The following is a 19,813-nucleotide window of genomic DNA, read 5'->3' on the forward strand; positions in this document are numbered from 1 at the left end:
ACATGGGGGTAAGTGTTGCAACATAGGATATGATATTCTGTCAGCCCCGGGGGTTCTCCCACTTAAAGAAGATAGAGTTGATTCGAATTCAATGTTATTGATCTTKCAGTCGGTTATGCTAGAAGTTGCAGGGGGACTCTTGGAACTACWRTTGAGGTATTTGTTCTTCTCTGAAAGGAAAGTAGGGTGGAAATTTGTATCGTTGGAATAATTGAAACAGTACTTTGCGAAGTGATTTTGATATTCTATATACATATAATGTTAAATATACATCTTCTGAAATGGATAGGCAAAACCACAAAATTTTTCAAATAAACGTGTCATAATTTAATACAACTAAGTGTATGTTAACTTTATTGGTCCACTGTATATTTATTATATACGTACTCGTACAGATACCTGCGTCACCCTTTAGTAAAATATTGCTCTTCACCATTAAATGTTACGTATACGTAACTCGGCTATAATCGCGTAAGCGGTGTCTACGCCAATCAAGAAGAAGAAGAAAACATTGAATTCTACAAGAACTTTTCTAGAGCCAATAGAGCGAAGCGAAGTCGCTTGTATCAAGTTGTTAAGCCAGTTTGGCCTTACGGAGCCCAACTAGTAGCTTGGTCAAATCGAAGCTGTATTGCCAGCATTCAGCGCTTTTGGTTAACGCTCTTTAGTACGTTAGATCTGCTTACCTGCACCGTGATCTATGCGTAAGTTTAGATTTAAATGAAATCTCCAAAATTGCAAAATCTCACGAACTGAGGCTTGAAACCCAAGAAGTCTTCCGACCTAGTAAGACAACAGTAAAAGGAAATTTATTTCTTAACATTTAGCTTTTAAGGACTTGAGTTCGATCGGTCAGGTTATATGGAAGCTATCTGTAAAAGTTGTCCAATATCGGCGGTTCCGTCAAATGGGCATTTAAAATTAAATCAGCACAGCTCGTCACGGTGATCATTTATATATTTACTTTATAGACATTCCGCCGTTTCCTTTTGGGTAAGGAGAGCGCTACGAAAGCGGGCACTCGCGTCTCGAGTGCCAAAAAAGAGGGAACGCGGGATGTTTCACGGGGGGCTGTTTGTTGCGGGTGGGGCAGTCAGCCATGTTGCGGCTGCCAAAAGAATAACTGGATAGCTTCATGAGCTGGTCTTTGAATCCAAGAATTTTGATGTAGGGACTGCGAAGGGGCTGTTGGAGCTTGCCTCAAAATATGAGGCGTTCTTGATGACGGTAATAACCGAGAATGCCCATCTTCGCGGTCACGTAGATTCCCTTAGGAGAAGTTGTGGGAGACAATCGCACCGGTGGCGCCGAAGCTGTTGAAACCTGGTCGGTCGTGGTCAGGAGTAAGGGACCTGCAACATCCTCTAAGGAAGTCATAAATAAAGTGGTCAAGGAGGTGGGTCCCTCACTTTGGTGAGGTTTTGGGGTTTGTGAATAATCCACGCTACGATTGCGTAGATGTGGATTCTTTACAACTGGGTGTATGTGTAGCTATAGAAGGGGAGTTCGGTAGGATGATTCTCGCTAGTGTTTATTTCCGTCAATTTAGCGAGTCCCTAGAGCCCTACCTGGGCTACATGGATAAGCAACTACTTCTTGCAAGTAGTAGCCCGTTTATCCTAGGGCTGGATGCGAATGCCTCGTCCTCGATGCGGTTTAGTAAGGTATCCCGGCATTCGTCTGGATACCAAAGCCACGGTCGTTTCGAGGCATTAAGCGAATGGGTGGTGGCTAAGAGGAGTTGGGGGTAGGCGAGCAAATTGCTGTTAGGTGCGTTCTTTCCTAGGTCGGAGCTGCAGATACCTCAAGCAAAGGGGTCCCTCCTCCTCCATTAGATGATGGGGAGTTGGGGTACGCCTTTGGCCTGGTTAGGTCTAAACGGTCCCCACGGACACGGAGATGTGTAAAACTTTGTGGAAGTTCATTCCGGAATATCTGGAGGCCATTTATAATAATGCGTTTGGGAGGGATACTTTCCACGCGAGTGAAAAAGTGCCAGAGTTGTTCCTCTCTTGAAGTCCCCCGATAACATCAGGAGCGATCGTCGATCTTATCGGGGCATCTGTCTCCTTCCAGTACTTGGAAAAGTGCTGGAAAGAGTCATGGTGGAACGGCTTCAGGAGCTATCGCGGGGTATATGGTCGGATAGGCAGTTTGGGTTTCGGAAAAGACGCAGTGTTGAGGATGCTTGGTTTTATGTTCAGGATGTCGGTAGGGAGAATGTCAACAAGTATGTCTTTGGCATATTTGTTGACTTGAAGGGGGCGTTTGACTTCCTTAGCTGGGATCGAGTGGTGCAACGGCTGGAGGAGCTTGGCTGTCCGGAAATTAATCTTTGGGGGAGTAATTTTTCGGACAGAAAGGCCTCTCTTGTCGGGATGAATGGGAGTGTGGAGAGTAGAGTGGTTCGTGGCTGCCCGCAGGGTTCCATCTGCGGTCCATATATTTGGAACCTTATGATGGACACTCTGCTTGGGCAGCTCGAGCCACTGTTTAAGTATTGTGCGTATGCGGACGACCTTCTTCCTATGGTCGAAGGTAGCTCACGGTCTGAGTTAGAACGGGCGGGATGAGATCTCTTAGAGATCATGAATACTTTGGGGTGTAGAAGTAGGGGTGGTGCTGCTTAAGGGCAGATTGTCACCGGTTCGTCCACCGATTGTCCGTGTGAATGGAATCAGCATCAGATATGTGACGCAAGACAAATATCTGGGGTTGACCATGAGTGAAAGGATGTGTGTTACTCCAAACTTAGCGTATGTGAAGGAGCGACTGCAGGCAACTGTAGAAAAAATACGTCGCATTTTGAGGAGCGATTTGGGTCTTGGACGTCGTACCATATATCGTGGCTTGTTTGTGGCCTGTGCTCAAATGGAGCCCCTCTGGGGGTCTCAAAAACTCCTCTCAATCCAGCGTTGTATGATGCTTGCTTATTTGCCTGTATGTCGCACCGTCTCACGAATGCAATGCAGGTTTTATTAGGTGCACCCCCTCTTGACCTGATTGTTATACAGTGAGCTGTTGTATTCAGGTTAAGATTTTGTCTGAGTCTGGGTTTTCTGCTTACGGGGAATGGGCTTCTGAATGCATTTTTGCATCAGAGGCACCTATCGGATGCGGCGGGGTTTTTTTGTGAGGCGGGGTCAGAAAATTGTTCGCATTTAATTGCGGAGTGACCGATGTAATCGGAGATTAGGGATCTGGGTGGTATGGGGATTAACTGGACTGATGGACAATTAGATGTTAGTGGTSTGATCTCCACTAGTCGGAATACCGAACAGTTAGGGTTGTTTGCGCGTGAATTATTTAAGCGGCGAAGGCAGTTAGCTGGAAATTAGGGTTAGATTTGTATGATTGATGTGTGTATGTGATGTATGTATGGGGTCCAACCCCCGGCCACCGGTCCAGAGCCGTATGGAAGCTCAACTGGTAGTAGTTTCGGCTACGTGGTCTGACCGGAGACTTAATTCTGGTACCACGGGTAGCAGGAGCCCTTGGAGGTAACTCCAACCTGCTCATGCGGACTGGCCCCTCGGGGAGTATCGTCGTGGTTGTGGTTAAAAAGCCAAATGCGGGAAGAACTGACTTTGTTCTTTGAATGTTCAGTTGCATTGCAACCGGGTGCCAGACCCAAAGCACGGCAGAGGTTTTAGATGGGCCTCGAACCCGACCAAAGTGGTTAGCATTCTCAGGGCGCTGATCAACGCATTGATTTGATCCGCTGTACTTTTGAGTGCCGTGGAGTAAAGCTGTCGTCAGCAGGTACCTACGTTAAACACACCGGACGTTGTTTCCACACATCGTGAAATGGAACATGAGTGAATAAAAGATTTAGAATTTGTTAAAACTGGGTTATATCTGAGCGCAGAACCTGAAAATATTGGGCATATGTAATATTATGTATATAATTTGAAGTAGTGAATCATAATCGATAAAGCACTCGTTTTCGAATTTTTTGATGATACGTTATTTTGCATTTCAGGTGATGATATATATAATACATACTATATATATGGTTATATTTGTTTTCGAATTCTTTCCTGTCCTCTAAGTACTTCACATACTATTTTTAAATTTCACATTTTCGCTCACATTGAAATCTTTTGATGAAAGTGTTCGCTGAAAAGTTTACTTAAATTATGCACTTTCAAGTGAAGTTGCTGTTTCATGTGCTGTAAGACATGGCGAAAGCAAAATTGAGGAAAACCTGCGTACGCCAAAATGTATGCAACGTTTTACTTTTCATTTTCCCGAGTGCCGACTCGCATACAATTTTCAAATTATCTCGAACGCCTTAAATCGTTTCGGTTTAGTTTTTTTCCATTATTTCAAATTGAATGAATTTTGTGAAATTGTGTACCCTTTCTTCCAATGCCCCAAGTGTTTTGACATTTTTTGGTATATGTTATGAATTTAGTGCATCGCCTGTTTTCTTTCTCTTCCAGCTCCTACTGTGATCAAGCAATTTCCCGCATATCTTGGTATATATCCGCGTGCACTGAACTGTTGTTATAAATTGCTTACGCGCCATATAAAAAACTGAATGTATGTAGAATTAATTCGCGGTGGATGTACGGAGGTAAGTAGATGAATGGACACTTGAAATAGTAGTTGATATCATACCTAAATACAACGAGCGTAGTTGAGACGATATTACAAATCGCAAAGCAGTATATACGCCTATACTTTTATAATCTTTTTGTTGCAGCTGTATTGCAAAACTGCTTTCTCTAATTGAGCTTGAAACTTCGACAAGTACAATAGGGACATAGAGATCTCGTCAATAAAATGTTCATAAGAAACATTTGCCTGCACCAGTTCAAAAAGTCTAAGTTTGTGCGTTACTTGTGTTGCTAATATGACGCCTCCCAAAACCATAAGTTTCTTCATGCAGTGACAGGTGTTTTCTTAGACTTATGGTTGTTATTGAGGCAATTGTTTTTTTTTCAGTTGGTGCTTTTGGCAGCTGTTACTTGATTTCTACTTAGTTCGGTTTGTTATTTTATAATAAATACATTTAATTTATTACTACAATATAGGTTCGGTTATAGGTTGGTCTCTATTTCCCTATCTTTGCTAGTATCTGGACTCCACCTAACAGGTTCTCACGACCCTTCCGCCACCAAATCAAGCAAAATCAATTTGTTCTGTTGCTCTAGAAACCACGAAAATTGAAAAGCAATTATTTGAAAAAAAAAAAAAGTTCATTGTCGACCATTCACCATTTGCCAACATTGTTTGTTTTTATTTCGAGATCCGTATTAAATATTTTTTTTAGCTTCACAAGCCCCATGCATGCGTTTGCAACCAAATCTAACAGCAGTAAATAGTCACGACATACTACAACAAGAAAGAATTGAAATAGAAACAAAATGAACTTCTGAAACTGCTGGCTCAATACCCAAAAAATGTGTGTGTCTGTGAGTGTTTTGGGTCTTTGGCACTTTTGTATGCCCAGCAAGCTGTCAACAGCACCCTATCAGTGCTGCAAGCACTACCATTCCGCCGCATCTAACACCAGTGAATGCAGCCTAATGGCTTAACTCATTTGCGAATGAAATGTAACAATGCCAGCTGTCACAGCGTGTGAGTGACATTTTAGTGCAAAGTGTGCGGCGGCTGTCCTGCATTGATATACGACAAAATTAACGCAAAGTTAACACTCGGTAATATGTCATTTTGGCACGTTATTAGCTGAGCAAATGCAATCAGCAGTCGGCAGCGACTGCTGAAAAAAATTAGTTGGCCAGCACCAGGAGAGAGTTAGTGTGTATATTTGTTATACATACATATTGGGTATGGAACGGCATTATACATTAACATTTGTATAAACTTATACATTTACGTATTTAGTTAAGTTAATTTAGTTAAGTTATACATACATATTGGGTATGGAACGGCATTATACATTAACATTTGTATAAACTTGTACATTTATGTATTTAGTTAAGAACAGCATGTTACCGTTCCCATTTGGAAAGCCAATTTGAAACCTGAGGAAAGATTTGTCGTTTAAATACCATAGTACGCCCCAAGGTACAGTACAAAATCTTCCCGTGCCAGTGGGACAAAGAAGTGCCCGTAGTCTCGAGAACACTATTATGATCAGAGGTGAATTTTCAATTTATACTTTGCATGTTTTTCGAATCGGTACATTTTTTTCCTGTAAATTGGTAGTACTGTTAGTGACATCTAAGATAAACTTCATATATTTTTTAGATTCGCTCTTATAGTGAATTCTTCGATATTTACTTTTCTGAATTTATTTAACAATGAAGTGCGATAATGCAGCATTTCATACTGCATTGGTTATTCGTGATCTTTTCGCCACATTTTCAACTAATATCGTACCGCAACCACCGCATTTGCCTGATTTACATTCGTGTAACTTCTGGCTGTTCAGCAAATTCACATATCCACTCGGAGGACACCGCTTAGATTCAATTGAGGATATAATGATATAATATTATGACTGGAAAATTTGTTGGAATAAGGGTATTGCAGCGGGAGGGGATTACCTTGAAGGTGATGAGATGAGCAAATTTCACCTTTCAATTTGAATTTGTACCGGTAGCGCATCAATTTAGGAAGACTCTGATTAGTCTCTCACACGTCGTTCTCAAGCGTTGGGCGTTTCAGGGACGTCGTTCTGGCGAACGCAAGAACTGAAGCAGCTTGGCCACCAGAATCGCCGTATGTTCGCGAATTCGCTGAGCTAAAGCTTGAAAATGGTCCGGATTTTTATTGAAAAACCGTCTTCAAGTGATGAGCCTCATTTCTGGCCGAATGCTTTGTCAATAAGCAAAATATGCGTTATTGGTCAGGCAGCAATTCATACACACTGCCTGAGTCACCATTGCATCCCCAAAGAATTACGGTTTGGTGTGGTTTATGGACTGGCGGCGTCATTGGGCTGTACTTTTCATGATGATAAAGACCGGCACGTTACTGTGAATTGGAATCGCTACCGCTCAATAGTAACCGAATATTTTTTGCCCGAATTGGATGATATGGACTTGGTTAATATGTGATTTTCTATTTGAATATATTTTCTTAATCGGCATTGCATTGCTCTATTTTTATGCGAAATAATGTATCCGCAGTAAGTAAATCACGGAATGTAATTTACATCAAAATCAAACTCGTTAAGACGAATCTTTCCCCTTTGCAACTTTGTATTTAGTTCTTTTAAATTATGCTGCCCTTGGTGTTATCTGTGTTCGCTATTTATTATAAACTTTCTACCACACAAATATGGTCTTAAATATTTTGCGGCCCAAACTAACTCCCTTTCCGTCATAGAGAAGAAGTTCATGCTCGTTTAAAGTATTTGGTTTGGTAATATTAACAAAATGTTTAATAAATTTGCGATAAAAACCTGTCAAACCTAAAAACTGCTTTATCCCTTTTTTGCTTGAGGTACGGGGTAATCTAATATCGTTTTAATTTAACTCGGGTTTGGTCTTATACCTGTCGATGTTACGACGTGCACCAAAAACTCTGTTTCGTTTTTTAGAAATATTTACTTTGTTTCCTGTACTTTAATGTCAGCATCGGAGGATACTTAAAAAACTTTTTCAAGCGATTCGATGTGCTTCTGAAATGACGTGGAAAAACGACAATAACGTCTATATACACCATACCATTCTCACCAATTTATCCTCAGAAAATTGTGTTCATCAGCTTTTGGAATGTGGCTGGGGTATTCTTCAGCCCAAATGCCATACTGCCATACGTATGTATGTATTTTTACTGTAATCAGAAGCCATTTATATTTGATGGAATCCCTGTGCCAAATCAAAAGTTGAATAGTACATACATTTTCATAAATTATCTAAAATTTCATCCAAATTTGGGGTCGGATACCTATCATCTGCGGTAATGTTATTTAACTTACGAAAACCGAAAATGATTCTCCATTTTTCATTCCCAGAGGGATCTGGCTTTTTAGGCACAGCCCATAACAGTACAGAGAATGGAGAATAGCTACGGCAAATAATTTTTTCCTTCACGATTTTCCTTATGTGCTTATCTACTTCCGTATATCGGTAAGATTTAACATAAATAGGGTCTTGATAGATAGTTTTAACTCGGTGTTTTGTTTGTTTTGTGGGTGTGGGTTTTGAGGCTTTTACACTCCTCTTTATTTATGTTGATGGCTTAGTCTGAATATAGTTTCAGCGTCGTCGAGTTTATAATATAATATTCAGAAGAAGAAGTTTAATGAGTTCTTGCTATTTTAAAAATTATAAAGACTTTCAGATTTATTTTCGAATTTAATTTCTTAAGTATATCAAAACCTAAAAGTCCACCATAATTGTTAGAAGAATTATGCTTATTTTAAGCAAGTATTTCCTGAATTTTCTCTATCAAATCTTTCCAGACCCCCGTTTTAAAATTATTGCTCTTATTTTTATTGCTTCGTTGCTGAATATACCTGTTTTAATTAGACTAACAAACGAACCCGTATTTACCAAAAATTTTATCTTTTTGTTGTTAAGTGTCAATTCAATTGAGTGTAGTTTTGATCTTGATCCATTGGTTCTGGTTGACCGTATCTACGAATTATCGGCTAATTTGAGTCAGCGGGATTAATGTTCCTAGTTAAAAATGAATTCGTTTACCGTACATTTAGTGAAGTATAGCTAAGAGGATTATTTAAAATATGAGGATATTTCTTTTGTGGGCCAGACTGACCTACCTGGAATGATTATGGCTTGAGAAAGTGTTACCTGATCGGACTCCGTCTGTATCAAAGTTATTATTATATTATACGATGGGTGTTCAAAAAGTATTGCGAATTTTGTGTTTTTTCAAAAATTATTTATTTATTCATGAATGTCTTTTTTGCTCCCTTCAAAGTAATCCCCATAAGATATTGACTTGTGCCAACGGTTTTTCCAATCTTCGAAGCACTTCAAAAAATCATTTTTTTTTTATCTTCTTCAGCTCCTCCTTCGATGCCGTCTTTATCTCGTCAAGAGAAGCGTAACGTCGTCCTTTCATGGGCCTCTTCAGTTTAGGGAACAAGAAAAAGTCACAGGGGGTCAGATCTGTGGAATACGGTGGCTGCGGCTCACGATGTGTGAGCAGGGGCGTTATCGTGGTGCAAAAGCCAATTCTTGCCACACCTTCTCGGCCTTCTGAGAACATTTTGTACCACCGACAAACGTTGCTTCGGTCCAAGGTAGCTTCTCCGTATGCCACAGTTAACATTTGGAATGCATCCGCGCACTTAATTTCGTTTTTCACACAAAATTTGATACAGGTTCTTTGATCCATTTTTTTAAATAGGTAAAAATCGAAGACGATCCAAAACACGTACAAGCAAAGCAGCTGTCAACAATTAAATGAACATTCAAAATGGCCGAGCTTGTCGGCAGAGGTGAGAGACATGAGTACCAACATAACGCCACAAAAAATTCGAAATTCGAATATACGTAGGCCGCGAAAATTCAAAATTCGCGATACTTTTTGAACACACCTCGTAAGTTAAGGAAACCTAGGCACTCAAGTATATCCGAGATGATCTCTCTGCGTGGATGTTCTTTCGAAAATGCCCAGTTGGAATCTATGCAACAAAGGTTATACGTACATTGTTGAGGGCGGAGAGTTCACTGTAACTAACTTCTATGTATTCAAATTTTGTTTCATGTTTCCAAATTATTATTTTATTTTATTCTTCCAGATGGAAGTTGTCATATCCCTTGACTGTTCCTGGATTAAATTTCCATTTGAATAAAAAATATCTAAACCATAGAAATTAAATATTTAAGTACATATTCTCATATACAAGAATAATTGCTATTTATTTCTGCATTTATTTCAGTTTAAGTTTCCTTTTGCCTTTCCGCTCTTGCTTACTAATTCACTTTTTCACTAGAATAATCATCGTGATTGGAAGCTGTAGCGTCGCCAAAAGCGCGTGCCTTTGAATTTACCGCTGTCTCTTCTTCTTTTGCCATATTTTTATAAGTCACAATTTAATGAATCACAAAACAAAATGCGAGTGCGATGCACACTCCTGGGGGTCGCTTAATTTCCTTGCAAAACATGAATGGCGCAAAATGGGATTTGACTTAGGGTCAGCTACGTTGCAGAACTTAAAAGCACTATTTCTGATTTTTTCTGTCTCCTTCCCAGCTCTGCAACTGCTTTGCATGCCTGAAATATTCCAAATTGAAAGGCATGGCCAACCAATCAAGGAATACATAAAACAAAAATATATACAAGGTGCGTTACAAAGTAAACAGGACTTAACAACAAAAAAAAAAAAAAAAAACAAAAAAAAACAGAACAAATGTTTTTTTCCGGCAAAATGAATTTATTTTATTTAAAATAATCTCTTTCTGCTTCAATACAGCTTTTTACATGGTCCAAAAGCATGCCTAAACTTGTTTCATCAATTGAAACGTTTCGGTAAAAGTTTTACTAATTTAAAAAAAATTTAGTATTGGCTCTTTGTTCGAAGCTCATTTTCGCACCGATAACACAAATCGACTGACACTTAAAACGCAATAACTTCACTTCCAATCCATGAAATGTCAAGAAATTTTCACTGGACAATCGATAAAGATAGCAGATTCTAACACACTAGTCGAAATAGAAGGCGCCACCAGAGGGCGCTAGATTCAAAATGTCCTGTTTACTTTGGAAAATACTTTGTATATATGTATGTACATATATACATATGCATGTGTATGAAGAATAAAAGGTTTTTGTGCAGGCATGCAAAGGTTGGCATCTGCATACAAAATGAATTTATGGTATTGTACTGCTGTATTTACCTTGCAAATTCTTGTATTCTTCGTGTAATATTTTAACCAAACCGTTTGAAGATATTAATGGTTGAAGTTTGATTATTTTAAGATAAAATTTAACAATTATGGCCTCATATTTGAGAAACTTTCTTATAATCATCTTATAACCTGTTTTTCAAAATAAAAGCCAAGAAAAGTTAGCGATGTTTTTTGCACCCACCCTAACGCGTACGTAGATATTTCATTACATTTCTATATGCGTTTAAAGCTATAGCTGACCTTGCTCCTGTCTGTTTTGGTATAAAGTTTGTATTTAATTTCTCAGTGTGTCTACCACATATTTCTCCCTGGCGCGTCTTCACCCCTCTTCTGTCCTCTGTCCACGCTCCACTGTCTGCATGTCTGCCATATCTTCTCATGTATGGTTGTTGTGATATTCTCCTCTTTACACGACATGTGGTCACTGCAACGTAACTATAATTTCCATTTCGCTCTTCACCTTCTTGCTTGCTGTGTTATCTCTTGCATGTCAACTTTTTTCGACTATTAGTACTCTTGCATACAGCGGCAATATTGATGGTTTTTTTGCATATAAATGCACTAGTCCCACAGTTTTGGACTTATCTGTCTGAAATTTGCACACGTCTTTCTCTCTCCAAAATGCTATTGCTAAGTATGAACTCCTACAAATACACTTAATAAGAAATTAGATGCTTCTTACATAGTTCTCTGACGTTCTTTGTAAATGCAACGCTGAGCTCATTAGAAGCATATCCTATAATGTTGCTGATTATTTCTAGGCACCGCTTTCTTATTCGAGTTTGATGCGATATTAAATTTTTATCGATGCAGCTCAAGAGCCAGTTTTTATTGATGGTATAGTGAATTCAAGACGGATTTCGTGAAAGTCGTTCAAAATCAGTTGTCATTCGGATACTATTGATGCTGTGCACAAAGTAATATTGTCAGATCGTCACGTGACCTTTAGTGAGATTGAGTCAACTATAGGCGTTAGAGGCGCGAACATTTAACAGTAAACAATTTTTTTCACGTTGAATGTCGTTCCAAACAAGGCTCGATATGAATGCTAAAAAATACAAAAGCGATGCTTCGAAATACGTCATAGATGTGGAACCAGTAATGAATCGAGGACTTGCGTGTATGAGCCCGAAAGAAAACAGCAGTCGGTTATGGTTGTTTCAAGATGAGCTGGATCCAACAATAGTTGTTCGCGTATGAAGATCATTCAAACAAACGATTTTTATTTTTTTGGAAAAAATTTTTTACTCACAAGAAATCAGGAAAAGTAACTGACGAAAACGGATCATTCTTCACCAGGACATTGCGAGGTCTCATATATCGAGTGAAACAACTGTAAGCAAAACATTAACTCGATGAGTCCTCCATCGTATATTCCTGACATAAGAGCGAATGACTTCTTGTTATTCGTATTCTTAAAAAATTAACTAAGAGGCCAACGTTTTTCGAGGTCAACATTTTCGACCGGAAAAGGCGCATAATGCATTCAGAACGAGAAGTTTTGGAGATATCTCAATCAGAGTGACAAAATTGCTTCGAAAGTTGGTTCGAACGCATGCAAAAGTATATAGATCTTAATGGAAATTACTTTAAAGAGGCATAGAATTTTATTATTTTAATAGGAACAACATACATAATTTAGAGGTTATTAGTAATAAGTTTACGCTCAAAAGAATATCGATTCATGCTCTTGGAGACATACATTTCTTGCAGGATGGGTTCATCGTAACAACATTTAGAACATCGATTAAAAGACCGCTGTGGCATGTTCTTTAACACCTAAATATTTCATTTTTACCCTGTTTACTTATCCTTCGATATATGGAGCTCATATATTTATCTAGTTATACTTATTTTACAATATATACAAATTATTACCTCGCACCCTAAGACGGGGAATTTTAATTACTACAAAAAAGACTAGAAAATAAAAGATATAGCCATTTTGTTTTATACATAATAACAAATTCATAGTAACCATTAATCGATTCATCAACGTTCTTGAAAGGACATATTGCTATAGCATATTTCTGTCAGTGCAAACAGAGTACAACTAATAAATAAATTTAAACTCTAAACACATTTTCACCTATTTTAGTAAATAATTCAATAAACAGTTCTTTGTTAGTTAAGTCTGTAAGTCATACAATTTTTCTTTCATTAGTTAAATCCAATTCATTCACCATTTAGTTGTTAAAATTTCACGTCTATGCATTTTCACAAAATTCCTTCTCATCTTGCTCTTCAACCAGCCTAACCTCTGGTGGCTGCAAAAATTTCCTTTTCCATTAATTTTTCTCTATTACCCACACTTTCTCACCCACCCGCCAGGACCTTAATGTGCTCTCGTTTGCACCTTTAATTTCCTAGCATGCTCTTTCCCGAATTCATGGCTTCTATTTAACTTTTTATCATTCTATCATTGGAACCGACCGATCGATACATCAAACGTACGGTAAGGGGACAAAAAATTCAATATCTTTGGAATTGTATGAATTAATAAAAAAAATTTCCAGTTTATAAGAGGCGAATATTTTCCGCGTGATGTCACATTTATGTCCAGTTTATGAGAAAATAGTTTTATATTTTCATCGTCCTCTAAATTTCAACTTTCAATAACTAAACAAAAAAAAAAATAATAATAATAATTTTGACGAAATACATATTTATATCACGGTGCCCTTCACTGCTAATTTTCAAAATCGGAGATTTTTCGAAATATTCTTGCAATTTTCAGCAATATCTCGAGTTGTTATATGAATATCGGTGTCAAGTGACCACGCAGGTACAAACTCAAAATCGAAATTACCGGAATGAAAATACGTCATCCAATTTTAGCACTGGAGTTCGGGTAACACATATTCTCCGAACACACCATTTCCGCCTATCTGAAACTAGCAAAATAGCAAAATATATCGGAAATGCTGCTTTCAATTTACATCGTGATGATCAGGGTGACGAGCTGAGTTGAGTTTGGAATGCCTGTCTGTCCGTTTCTATAAACGTTAACTAGTTCTTCACTTTTAGAGATATCTATTAGTCTTTACCTCATCAGACCACTATAGCATATTTCTGTGACCATAAGGAATCTCACCCTAATTAGTATTAACCAAAACTACAGTCATATTTTGAGAAGAACACATTTAATTTAAATTTTTAATTCAAATTTTTTTAGTTCATTAATTCTACAATCGGAAAAGCCTCAACGGCCAGAACTACCAGTTTCTTTTTTTAACAAAATATAGTATATATTATGCACAGTAAAATATAACTGTAGATCGGACTAGTTAGCTAGCCATGAAAAAATCATCATTCATCCGAGGTAGTGAACTAATAAATGGAACAAAACAATATTGAAGATCTAAGCTCAACACTGTGCTAAGCTAGAATCAAAAACCAATTTCCCGAAAGTAGAATTCGGAGGTTTTAATACAACTGGCAGGTCTATAATATCAAACCATTTTTATTTAATGGCAAAAACACATATTTTTAAAAAGCTTTTCTCATCATTTGGAAATATAATATTAAAGCATTTGTACGATTCTCCAATTAAAGACTGATATGAAATTGGTAAACAAACTGTATTAAATACCAACCAGCCTGTTGCTATAAAGTTTTCGGTTGGCAAACTGAGACGATCACTTAAATCATCTAACAATTAATAATAAGCTAGAAACGCTTAATTGATTTTGCCCTTTTAAAGACAGTGAGCTGCCAACAATAACAAAGTTCAGAAAAAAGATAGTTTTTTGTCTATGCTCACGGTAATTTGGAAAGAAATGTGCGTGGACTAAAATTCCGAAAAATACTCTAAAAGGTATCACTTTCATAGTAGCACAACAACTCTTTAGCTTCAGTGAGAGTGAACTTGGGTCGTTTTTTGATTCATTCAGTTTTTATACTGTCGCAACAAAGTTGCTAAGGAGAGTATTATAGTTTAGTTCACATCGAGTAGAGTTGAAATCCGGATGTCTGTCTGTCCGTCCGTCCGTCTGTCCGTCTCTCCGTCCGTCTGTCCGTCCGTGCAAGCTGTAACTTCAGTAAAAATTCAGATATCATGATGAAACTTGGTACACGTATTTTTTGGCTCCATAAGAAGGTTAAGTTCGAAGATGGGCCCACCAAAGGCGAAAACCGAAAACATATAAAATGTCATAACTAAGCCATAAATAAAGATGTTAAAGTGAAATTTCTCACAAAGGATCGCATTAGGGAGGACATATTTGGACGTAATTTTTTTGGAAAAGTGGGCGTGGCCCCGGCCCCTACTAAGTTCTTTGTACATATCCCGGAAACTACTATAGCCACGTCAACTAAACTCTATAGAGTCGTTTCTTTCAGGCATTTCCATATACAGTTCAAAAATGGAAGAAATCGGATAATAACCACGCCTACCTCCCATACAAAGGTTATGTTGAAAATCACTAAAAGAGCGTTAACCGACTAACAAAAAACGTCAGAAACACTAAATTTTACGGAAGAAATGGCAAAAGGAAGATGCAAGCAGGCTGTTTTTTTAAATTGAAAATGGGCGTGGCGGCGCCCACTTATGGAGCAAAAACCATATCTCTTTAGCAACATTGTTGCGAGAGTATAATAAACGAAAACAATTATACCACAGCAAATATAACAAATACATCAACAACAGGATCAGTCGATGACTCTCAAACCCACGCAATGGTCTCATCATTGCTTACTCACCTTACAGGTCCTCTACTAACAACACCAACAATATACTCACCTCAGCCTACAATATTCCCGTCTCTGACAACACGTAATGAAACGATAGAATAAACAATGCGAATTTTACAGTGGAATATAAATGGCTTACTTAATGATTACCCTGATATAAATATTCTAATTAATGAATTTTCTCCTGAAATCGTTGCTTTACAAGAGACGCATCTCCCGCTAATAAGATAGCGCATTCTCCTAAAACCTACACAAATTACTTTGCTAATAGCAGTCAAAACACTTCCTGTAAGCAAGGCATTGCAATTCTCGTTAAAAACTCCATCAACCATAAACTCATCCCAGTCACTTCTGGCATTTCCTACTTGGCGCTGGAAATTGACATAGGCTTCAAAATCACTATTGTCAATTGTTACATCCCGCCTCATCAGAACTTTACTAATAGGGACTTTAGTAATATCATCAACACCTTTTCTGCCCCAGTTGTTTTGTTAATCGATTTTAATGCTTGGAGCCCGCTGTGGGGTTCTCCTGCTAGTAATAAAAGAGGACAAATCATTGATATAATACTTTCTTACAACCTAGTCGTCCTTAACGATGGATCACCCACTCACTTCTCCACTCATAAAACGTTTACCCATCCCGACATCACCCTTGCCTCTACACCAATTGCGCCCAAACTTTCTTCCAACACACTTCAAGACCTCCATAATAGTGACCATTTTCCGATTATAACCTTCATTTCCATCCCTAATTGGTATAAAGTAAGACCCACATCAAAGTTTTTAACGGAGAAGGCAGATTGGGAAAACTTTCATCGTCTTTCTGTTTTATTTTCGGACAACAAACCCCTGGCAAAAAACATAAACGCTAAAGCTGCCGCTATTAAAACAATCATCCGATCAGCAGCACACTACGCGATACCCCAGTCCAGTACCAAGCATTTCTATGCAAAATTGCCATATTGGTCAAATCTCCTAACAATTTTAAGGAACAATAAACAAACATTATGGTCCAAATACAAACATTCCAGAAGAGACAATAATTTAATAAGCTATAAAAAAGCGAACGCGGAGTTTAGAAAAGAAATAAAACCTGAAGCACAAAGAAAATTTGGTCAGATATTAAAATTCTTACAGGCTCCTCACAACGATCCAGCATACCATTTGTACATTCAGCCCAAGGTCCTATTTATAACCCTCAGGACATTGCTCAGAAGTCTGCGGAGACATGGTCAGATAATTCCAACAGTCATAATTTTCACAATGATTTAAACACCTTAAAAAGCCAAACAATCTCTGAAGATTACAGTAACCCATTTCCCTAACCCAGAGCCGTCAAAGCAGATGCTCCCATCACATTAAGTGAATTCAATGTAACAATTGCATCGATGACTGGTAAAACTCCAGGATTGGACAAAATTTCCTATCACAATCTTTACAATAAAATCCTCAACGAGGGAATCTATCCACAGGAGTGGAAGACAGCTTCCATCCTTCCCATCCCCAAGCCCAATAAACATACCTCTCAAATAGAAAATTATAGACCCATATCCTTACTTCCTTGCATGTCCAAAATTCTGGAGAAAATAATATCTGTAAGAGTTATGTGGTTTGCCAAAGCAAACRCTTTTATAAAACCCCAACAATTTGGCTTCCAAAAAGGTTTAGGAGTAACTGACGTTCTGTTATTTTTCGAACACTATGCCTCTACGACTTTGTCAAACCGAAATTACGTTTCTGTGTTAAGTTTAGACTTTGAAAAAGCATTTGTCAGGATTGGACCTAACATGGTACTCAGGGAACTTAAAAAATGGAATATTGGTGAAAACCTATATAATATAATAAAATCGCTTTTGAACCACCGCAAATTTTTTGTTAATTCCAATATGCATAAATCCGGCCTACACGATCTGTTTAATGGTATATCACAGGGATCACCCCTTTCTGTTGCGTTATTTACCATTGCGTTCAATRAAATAAGTACAATTATAAGTTCTAGTGGAGCTGTCAAACACTGCATCTATGCCGATGATGTTTTAATATTCTCTCAAACTCAAGATCTAAACCAAGTTAAACACATATTTTTATAGCAAATGTAAAACTTTTCACATATGTCGGAAACAAAAGTGCTCCTTTCTTAATATATCCTTTTCTAACGTTGATCTCCCACATATTAATAAATTAAGAATCTTAGGACTTATATTCGACTACCGGACCATGCGCAACATCATGATGCTTATACCGAGGCTACTTGAAATGAATTAATTTTTTCGCAAATCATTTGTTCTATACGAAATCTTAAGACTAGTCGTAAGCCGTCTACTATTATGAGTTGCTTAAGTCTAATTCAACAGCTGAACACTTCTTAAAACTTCAGAGTATCCTAAAAGTGCGCTTCCAAATTCATCAATCATCAACGCCCTACTTAAGTACCCAAAATATTCTACCAGCAGTAATGAGTACAAAGAAATGTTTAACGCGGTATTAGAATCCTTAAATGATGATTGGAACTTGTGTTATACGGACGGATCCAAGTCAGACACCAGCACAACGTTTGCTGTGACAAACCAGCTAGGTCTTATTATTATGGTCCTTGCCATCCTACTGCTCGGTATTTACTGCCGAAGCAGTCGCAATATTTGAGGCAGTACAATTAGCTTGCCGAATGGGAAATCAATGTATTATATGTAAAGACAGTAGATCTGCAATTGAAGCTATATTTAATACCAGTAATGAACCTCTAATATCCAATATTCGTAGCATGCTATTGCAAAGCAATAACTATATAAAAATAATGTGGGTGCCCAGCCATATCGGAATTTATGGCAACGAAATTGCCGATAAAAAAGCTAAAGAAGCTTCCAAACAACCACTTCACTTCTTTGACTATTTCACCGATAAAGATATACGCAGACTTGTTGAAACATACGTAAATGAAATCCAAAAGATAGTGGAGTAATCACGATCACCACTACAAAAAAGCTAATCCTGCGGGAAGAAAACCTTTATACCCAGGAAAAGCGACTTGTAAAAATATAAGGACATTTATAAGACTTCGAATAGAACACACAACTGCTACACATGCTCACATCTTAAATGGCGTAAATAAACCAAATTGCGTGTTCTGCGGATCAAATGAACTCACAGTTATACAGCTCCTCGATACCTGCCCGGAACTTCTTCAAAAAACCTTCTTTATATCTAGAACGGACTGGTGACTGTAACATAGAAATCATATCTAAATATACTTCGCTTTGCAAATTAAATATTTAGTTTAGTTACATACATGCACTCATTTACTTTTGCTTTGAAATTTATCTTTTTTATTGTATCTAAATTTACGTTATTCAAATCGATCTCAAATGTGAATATAATAGACTAAGATTTTATAACATAAGCTGAAGGCCCTGGCAGCAAGTGCTTTATGTCTATAAGTGGAACGATTATTTATAATTATTTCCCTTTTAAATAAATAAATAAAACATTTTTCCCAAGACAACATCGCATTTTTTGTTGTATCTGCGCAATTTTTAAAACTAATCTTAATTAAAATTTCAGGTGGCAGTATTTTCAAACGGAATATTTTTAAGGCTTCGGCCTTAATAAAATAATATATTTTTTTGGTTACTTCAGGTGGAACATTAAAGAGAGAAGCCATTTACATTTTAGTTCTTTATTGAACGGTCACAGTATAACTTTTCCGACTTTTTGGGCCGGTTCGAAGCCAAATTGCAGAAAAACGGCTTAATTTTTTTTCGAGCTTCCGAGACGAGATAAGGAAATTGGAGCATTGCTGGGTCAAATGTGTGGATTCAAAAGGAGGCTATGCACCTTTTTTAGTTTTATTTTGTATAAAAAATGTTAAAGTAAATAAAGTAGTATGGCTTTGCATGGTATCTTAGGACCTCAACAAGATTTGTCTATCTCATACTAGCCGTATATTTGCCTCCGCGTAATATTTAGTAGCTAATTTCGCTCATTATTGAAATTTAAAAATCAAACTTTCTCCATGTTTCTTTCAACACAACAACTCCGATAAGTTATTGCCATAAATTAACCGAAAATGCGCCGCAAATTATTTTCACATTTACACGTAGCATAATTAACGCCCCAAAAAAGTTTCTCTTTTCCATGATGAATTTGAATGAGACCAAAGCAAGAGAGGACTTTGCTTCTCAATTGCCTACTCAGTCCGACGCAGCACCTGTTGGCAATAGTTTTTCTGCGTTGGATTTCTAGGCTGACATTGTTGGTGGTGTTTACGCTGGTTCCAAGATAGACGAAATTATCTACAACTTCAAAGCTATGACTGTCAACAGT

General features: G+C 37.7%; 1 long non-coding RNA gene across 1 annotated transcript in view; it reads left to right on the forward strand.

Moving 5' to 3' along the window:
- Positions 1 to 19,813, forward strand: part of LOC108967092 — a 60,792-nt gene that overhangs the window by 18,694 nt on the left and 22,285 nt on the right. Inside the window, exon 2 of the long non-coding RNA XR_001993230.1 lies at positions 4,446 to 4,579. This is a non-coding gene — a long non-coding RNA (uncharacterized LOC108967092). The remainder of the gene's footprint in view (positions 1 to 4,445; positions 4,580 to 19,813) is intronic.

Source organism: Bactrocera latifrons, unplaced genomic scaffold (assembly GCF_001853355.1).
Source record: "Bactrocera latifrons isolate USDA-ARS-PBARC rearing strain unplaced genomic scaffold, ASM185335v1 scaffold_176, whole genome shotgun sequence".
NCBI lineage: Eukaryota > Metazoa > Arthropoda > Insecta > Diptera > Tephritidae > Bactrocera > Bactrocera latifrons.